This window comes from Pteropus medius, unplaced genomic scaffold, assembly GCF_902729225.1.
Source record: "Pteropus medius unplaced genomic scaffold, Ma_sr-lr_union100, whole genome shotgun sequence".
In the NCBI taxonomy this organism is placed as follows: Eukaryota; Metazoa; Chordata; class Mammalia; order Chiroptera; family Pteropodidae; genus Pteropus; species Pteropus medius.
The window spans coordinates 6,276,531-6,284,166 of record NW_024340698.1 but is presented as its reverse complement, the minus strand read 5'-3'; the positions used below and the strand labels follow the sequence as shown (position 1 = coordinate 6,284,166).

General features: G+C 36.0%; 1 pseudogene; it reads left to right on the top strand.

Moving 5' to 3' along the window:
• Positions 1-2,571: 2,571 nt before the first annotated feature.
• Positions 2,572-2,664, top strand: LOC120613247 (uncharacterized; annotated as a pseudogene).
• Positions 2,665-7,636: the final 4,972 nt, after the last annotated feature.

Below are 7,636 nucleotides of genomic sequence, written 5' to 3'. Positions count from 1 at the left end.
AGATGAAGCCATTTAGAACAGATTATACCAGTTGGATTACAAGGCATGATTATGATAGGGACAATTTAGAGATCATCTGTTACATAGGATGAGCTTTTTTCTTCTACTGGCCAGGTTTCACAGTTAATCTGTCATGGATTTTGCTCCCATTTTTTAGTCTAGTAAAGCAATGACATTATATTTTTGCGATATGTTTTTGAGTTTTCCTTGGAACCTACTAAGTACCTAGCCTCTTTTATGAAGAGACATTCTTTAAGGGAATAGACTAGCTTATTTTAAAAGAAATTAAATTTGATCTTAGTTTACAAATTGTTTTGTTCTTTCAACCAGCATGTATTGAGCACTCTGGCAACACTAGGCAACTAAAAGCTTTCAGGCATACTCTCCTTCATAAAGCAAAGGTGGGCAACTTACTATTTCAATTTTCCCCTTGAATACTAAAAAGTTGGAAGCTAAGTTTAGTGCTCAAATGCAGCAACTCTCCTTAACTTAGGTTTCTGGCATCTAGTACTCTTTGCCCTTGACAGATATATGGTTCTTGATCTTTTATCCTTATTTTAACAATCTTGTTTCATTGTAAGCCATCTCATATTCATTTTGGAAATAGGCAAAATATAAATGATAGAAAGGTCAACCCACTTTTACTAATGACCCTCGAAATAGCTGATGATGGCTAATCTCTCAACTTTCAATGGGAGGTACAATAAGCAAAATTCTGTCCTAGTTCTGGGATAACTTGTCCTTTACTTGTTGATTGATTGAATTACAAATTACTTTGAGCTTCTCACTAGAAGAAAACATCTACATAAATATTAAATGGAAGAACTATGCTAACAATTACATTTTGCTAAAAAGATGTACTGTTATTCCATTGTTTTAAAAGACTGATTAGAGGTTCCTCAAAAAAGTGAGTAGAGCTACCATATAACCCAGCAATCTGTCTTCTCGGTATTTACCTGAAAAATTTGAAAACACTTATTCATAGAGATATATGTACCCCTATGTTCATTGCTACATTAGTCACAAAAGCCAAGACATAGAAACAACCTAAGTGTCCTTTGACAGATGATTGGATAAAGAAGATGTGGTACATTGGATCTTGAGAGTATTATGCTAAGTGGAATAAGTCAGATGGAAAAGGACAAGAACCATATGATTTCGCTCATATGTGGGATATAATACTAAAAGCAACAGACGAACAAACAAAAACAAACTCATAGACACAACAGAACAGTGGTTGCCCAAGGGTGTGGGGAGAGGATGAAGAGGGTAAAGAGAGTCATACATGGTGACAGAAAGAGACTAGACTCTCGGTGGTGAGCACAGAATGCAATATACAGACGACACATTATAGAATTGTACATCTGAAACATATAATGTTATTAACCAGCGTTACCTTAATAAATTTAATCAATTTTTAAAGAGGCTGATTAATTTATTAAGCTATCTTTCTCAATTTCCCTCATTTTCTGTAATGGCATCAAAACAGTCACAGTCACACAATTTTAAGACTCAAAGCTCTAGGGACATCTTCAATTCTTCCTTATTTTTCTACTGTATCTAATTAGGCATCTAATCTTATTAATTCTTCCTTGAAAACATCCTCTCTGTTCCCACTGCTACTTCCTTTTGTCCCTTGTGTTCATATGACTCTAATAATATTCTAATAGATTCCCCATCTCTGCTGGTATAATCCTACTTCCATAACCAATACCAAATTACTTTTCTAAAACATCATTTTCACCTTTTTCTCTCCTATGCAAAAAGTTACAATGGCTTCTAATTACTTATAGCTAGGTTGTATTGAGTACTTACATAGGTTGCCAGGCAGTGTGCTAACTCTATAACAACCTTGTTATCCTCATTATTACCATCATCTTCATATTGATAAAGAAACTGAGGCTCAGGTTAAGTCGCCTGCCTAAGGTTGCACAAGTAATGTTACAGAGCTGGGATTTGACTCAGTTTTGTTTGGCTCTAAAGCCTGTGATTCTAACAGCTATGCTATTCTGCCAAAACTCAAATTCTTCAATTATTTAAGATTCTATAAATCTGGCCCTGTTTTACCTCTCTAGTTTTATCACTATTCATAGCACAAACTGTTTCAGTCGAGCTAGTCACTACCTGCAAACCTGCCATACATTTTCCTCCTCTAAACTTTTGTTTATATGATTCCTTTTGTTTGTAATATCCTCCCCTCCATATTTTAAACATCTCTGCTTGTCCATATTTTAAACATCTTTCAAGGCCTAGGCCAAAATTTAATTCACAAAACTCATACCAGTCTTCTATTACAGACCACCAATAACATTTATTATCTATACTATAGACAGTAATATTTAACCTCTTTTGATTACATACTGCATCGGTAAAAAAGGTTTGAGCACATATTTCTAATACATGCATGTCGAATATACATTATGAACATCTACTACTGTGCTGGTATATAACATGAATCATAGAATGTACACAAAATAGAAATATAAAAAGAATGAGTTAAAGATGAAATATTTTTAGAAAATTTTAAATTTTGTTAACTATAGATTGAAAAGTGAATGCAGTGCTCACTTAGTATATATAGGCAGCACGTATACTAAAATTGGAATGATACAGAGAACATTAGCATGGCCCCTGGGCAAGGACAGTGAATGTGAATTCATATTTCCAATAATCTTCATGATTTAAAATTGTTTTAGCCAGATCCCTGACAGAGCTGATTAGCTCAGCATTGTGTTTTCATAGTAATGTAGCAGATGATGAGCTATAGTAGGGATAGCACAAGTTTCACCTTTGCCATTTCCCTGATATTTGCTTAGACTTGTCCAAAATTTCTTTGTAAGAATCTTGTTAAGGCACTTGTCAATTTTGTGGAAATTAGTTTAGTTAAAAGTAGATAATATATCCATATGGCCACATAACTTGGCTCAGGTGAATGCAATTAGTTCTATTTAGCTAAAGACAAAAAAAAATTGCTCTTCTCTCATAAGATCTTTGGACTCTATGGGCTGACTGAGGGCACCTGTGTCAATCTGTATGTCTAATATCGGCAAGCCTTCATTTCTTACTGTCTTATATTTTTTAAATGCAAAAATTGAATTTCTATTTTTTTCTTTTTGTTTCTCAGTGGATCATCTTTTATACCCCCTTTGCTATAATTGAGCTTACTTTGGAGAGCACTGACTTAATGTACATAAAGCTGGTCTCTCAAATGTGATACTAGGTCTCTTTAGGGAAGGCTCATCTGCATATTTCATGTTCCTCATAATAATTAGCAGCATATTTGCCTAGCACTATACTAGATACCTCATTATGTGTGAAATATACTTTTAAGAATGCCAGGCTGTATTTGGACTATGGGTTTTTATTAACCATTTTAAGAGTGCAATTTAGTGGCATTAAGTACATTCGCAATGTTAACTATCATAACTTTCCATTTCCAAAACTTTTTATCATGTCAAACAGAAAATCTGTACCCATTTAGCAATAACTCCCCCATTTTAACCTCTATATCCTGTAACCTCTATTCTACTTACAGTCTCTATGAATTTGACTATTCTAGGTACCTCATACAAGTAGAATCATACAATATTTTTTCTATTGGGTTTGGCTTATTTCAGTTAGCATAATGTTTTTAAGATTCGTTTATGTTGTAACGTGTGTCAGAACTCTATTCTTTTTATGGCTGAATAATAGTCCATTATATGTATATACCACACGTTTGTTTTTTGTTTTTTGTTTTTTGTTTTTTTTTATCCATTCATCTTGGTGATGGACATTTGAGTTGTTTCCACCTTTTGGCTATTGTGAATACTGCTGCTGTGAACATTTGTGTATAAGTATCTGTTTGAATCCCTGCTTTCAATACCTTTGAGTATGTACCTAGAAGTGGGATTGCTGGGTCATATGTTAATCTAATATTTAACTTTTTGAGGAACTGAACAAATTGTTTCCCACAGAGTCTGCACCATTTTACATTTCCACCATTAATGTATGAAGGTTCCAATTTCTCCATATTCTCACCAACACTTGATATTTTCCATATTTTAAAATAATGGTTATCCTAATGAGAGCAAAGTGGTAGGTCATTGTGGTTTTGATTTGCATTTACCTAATGACGAATGATGTTAAACTTCTTTTCATGTGCCTATTGACCATTTATATCTCTTCTTTGGAGAAATATCTATTCAAGTCCTTTGCCTGTATTTTAATTGAGTCGTTTCTTTTGTTGTTATTATCGTTGAGTTGTAAGAGTTCTTTATATATTCTGGCTATTAATTCCTTATCAAATATATGATTTTCAAACATCTCCAATTCTGTGATTGTCTTTCACTCTTTTGATAGTGTCTTTTGATGCACAAACGTTTTAAATTTTTATGAAGTCCAATTTATCTGATTTTTCTTTTGTTATCTCTGCTTTGGTAGCATATCCAAAAAATCATTGCCACACCCAATGTCATGAAGCTTTTGCCCTATGTTTTCTTCTAAGAGTTTTATACTTTTAGATCTTTAGGTATTTCATGAATTTTGAGTTAATTTGTGTATGTGGTTTAAGGAAAGAGTAAAACTTTATTATTTTGTGTGTGGATGTTCAGTTTTCTATGCACCATTTGTTGCAAAGACCATCCTTTCTCTGTTGAATGATTTGGCACCCTTGTCAAAAATTAATAGGAGACACCTAAAAATGGCATAGATAATAGAGGCTTTGTTCATCCCTCTGACGACCATATCAAAGTTGTGACAGACACATGGAACAAGCAGCAAGCAAAGTCGCCTGGAATCTAGATTAACAGAAGCACTACAACTAGGTAGAGAAATAATTAATCAACCTGCAATGGTAGAAGGTAGGAAGGAGTGAAGAGGCGAGGCTGCCGGTCCCCAGTGGCTGAATGGGACAGAGGCTGTGGCAGCTGGCAGCTGCAGACACCTCTTAAAGGGGCTGTATCCATGAGCAGATTTTTGTGGTGACAGACCTGCTCGCTCTGAGCACCAGGGCCAGGTCGGCTGCTCGGGGGGCACCAGGGACTTACAGGGAGACACTGAGTTATTGGAGAGAGGGCCAGAGGCAAGGCTTTCTCCTGGGCAGAAGTGCTGGTGGTATCCATTCTTCCTCTGTGGAACCTTCCCCCGTCCCAGCGCGCTGAAACAGCGCCGCCATAGCTAAGACATCATCAAACTGGATAACAGAGGTCACTCTGCCCAGAAGATTCCCTGAAACTCCACCTCCCCAAACTTGCGGCCCCACCCAAGCCACAATCAGGTGTGTCCTCAGTCCGGTGCCCCTTACTGAACCAACCCCAAGACCCATACTAGTGGCAGCTGGCCTCAGTTTCTGGCATGGTTTCTTGAGACAACTATAAGCACAGAATCTGTGGGTGCTTGCTGAATCTTAACAGGTGGCACTGGAGAGACATAGGCTGAGGCTAGACCTGGCCTGCAGCTGAACCCCTCTCAGGACTGTGCCACTGGACACCTACTACACAAAGCCATGCTGATAAGATTGGGAGACTTAGGAGCTTTGCTTAGTACATAGAAAAAGACACAGAAAAGCAGCCAAAATGGGAAGAGAAAGAAGCAGAAATATGAGAGAACAGAACAAAAATCCAGGAATAATAGAGTCAAGCAATATTACAGATGCAGAGTTCGAAACACTGGTTATAAAGATGTTCAATGAATTTAAGGAAGTGTAGATGAACTCAGTGAGAACTTCAACAAAGAGATAAAAGACATAAAAATGGAAATTATAAAAGGAAACTAGTCAGAAATGAAGAACACATTATCTGAGATGAAGAACATATTAGAGGGAAACAACAGAGTATATAAAGAAGAGGATCGAACCACTGGTATAGAAAATGAGGAAGCCAAGGACACCCAATCAGAATGGTGAGAAAAAGGAAGCCAAGACTATAATAATAATTTAAGGAGCCTATGGGACAAAATTAAATGTAAAAACATAAGGAGTACCTGAAGGGGAACAAGAAATTTAAGAGCTGAAGAAATAATGATTGAAAAATTCCCTAACCTAGTGAAGGAAATAGATATAAAACCCCAGGAAGCTCGGAGAGTCCCAGAAAAGATGAACTCAAAGAGGCCCACACCAAGACGTATTATAATTAAAATGCCAAAGGCTAAATACAAAGAATCTTAAAAGCAGCAAGAGAAAAGCAGTTACCTACAAGGGAGCACTGATAAGACTGACAGCTGATTTCTCAAAAGAAACTATGCAAGACAGACGGTCTTGGCACAAAATATTCAAAGTGATGAAAACTCAGGATCTACAACCAAGAATACTTTATCCAACAAAGCTATCATTTAGAGTCAGAGGACAGATAAAGAGCTTCCCAGACAAAAATAAGCTAAAGGAATTTATCACCACCAAGCCAGTATTACAGGAATTGTTGGAGGGACATTTTTTAAGGAGAAAAAACATGTATCGAAAACAGGAATAAAGCCAGACAGAAAAAGTTGAAAATCACATGATATCACTTATTTGTGGGATATAAACCTAAAAGCAACAAATAAGCAGGACAATCAAACAGAGACTCATGGACATGGACTATAGACTAGTGGTTACTAGTGGGGTGGGGAAGGAGGAGAGTGGACAAGGGTAAAAGACGTCAAATGTAGAGGATAGGGAGGATAGAAATAGGTAAAGAGGGTCAAATATAGTACTAGAAAAAGGCTTGAACTTTGGGTGGTAAACACACAATAGAATATACCGATGTCAAATGGTAATGTACACCTGAAAATTATATGATTGTATTAACCAATGTTACTCCAATAAACTTAATTTAAAAAAAAAAGAATAGTAACAACTACATTTCTATCAACAAATACCTCAAGTGGAAAAGAATTAAATGATACAACCACAAGATAGAGTAGCTGAATGGATAAGAAAACAAGATCCCTACATATGCTGCCTACAAGAGACTCACTTCAGATTGAAAGACACACTCAGACTAATACAAAGGGGATGGAAAATGATATGGCCTTGATGGACCTAGAGGGTATTGCGCAGAAAGAAATGGGTCCGATAAAGACAAATATCACATAATTTCACATGTGGAATCTAAAGAACAAAATCAACAACGACAACAACAACAACAACAACAACAACAACAAAAGCGGAAATAAGCTCATAGATACAGAGAATATTTTGAGGGCTACTAGATGGGAGGCTGGTTAGGGGGACAATGTAAAAGGGCAAAGGGATTAAGAAGTACAAATGGATAGTTACAAAATAGACATGGAGATGTAAAGTGTAGCATAAGGAAAATAGTTAACAATGTTGCAATAAATATGTAAAGGAGAAGAAGGGTAACTGAGTTAGTGGGATGATCACTTTGTGAGTTATATAGATTTCTAATCACTATGCTGTACAACTGAAACTAATAGATTATTGTATGCCAACTATAACTGAAAAAAAAAACCTCATTGAATTATGCAATGTAAAAATAAGCAACTAATTGTGTACTTCAATAAAGCCAAGAAAAAAATTAATAGACCATGTATATGAGGCTTTATTTGGGGGCTCTCTATTCCATTGGTCTATAATATCTGTCTTTATGCCACTACCACACTGTTTTGGTTACTGTAGCTCTTTAGTAAGTTTGAAATCAGGAATTGTGATAGTCAAAAC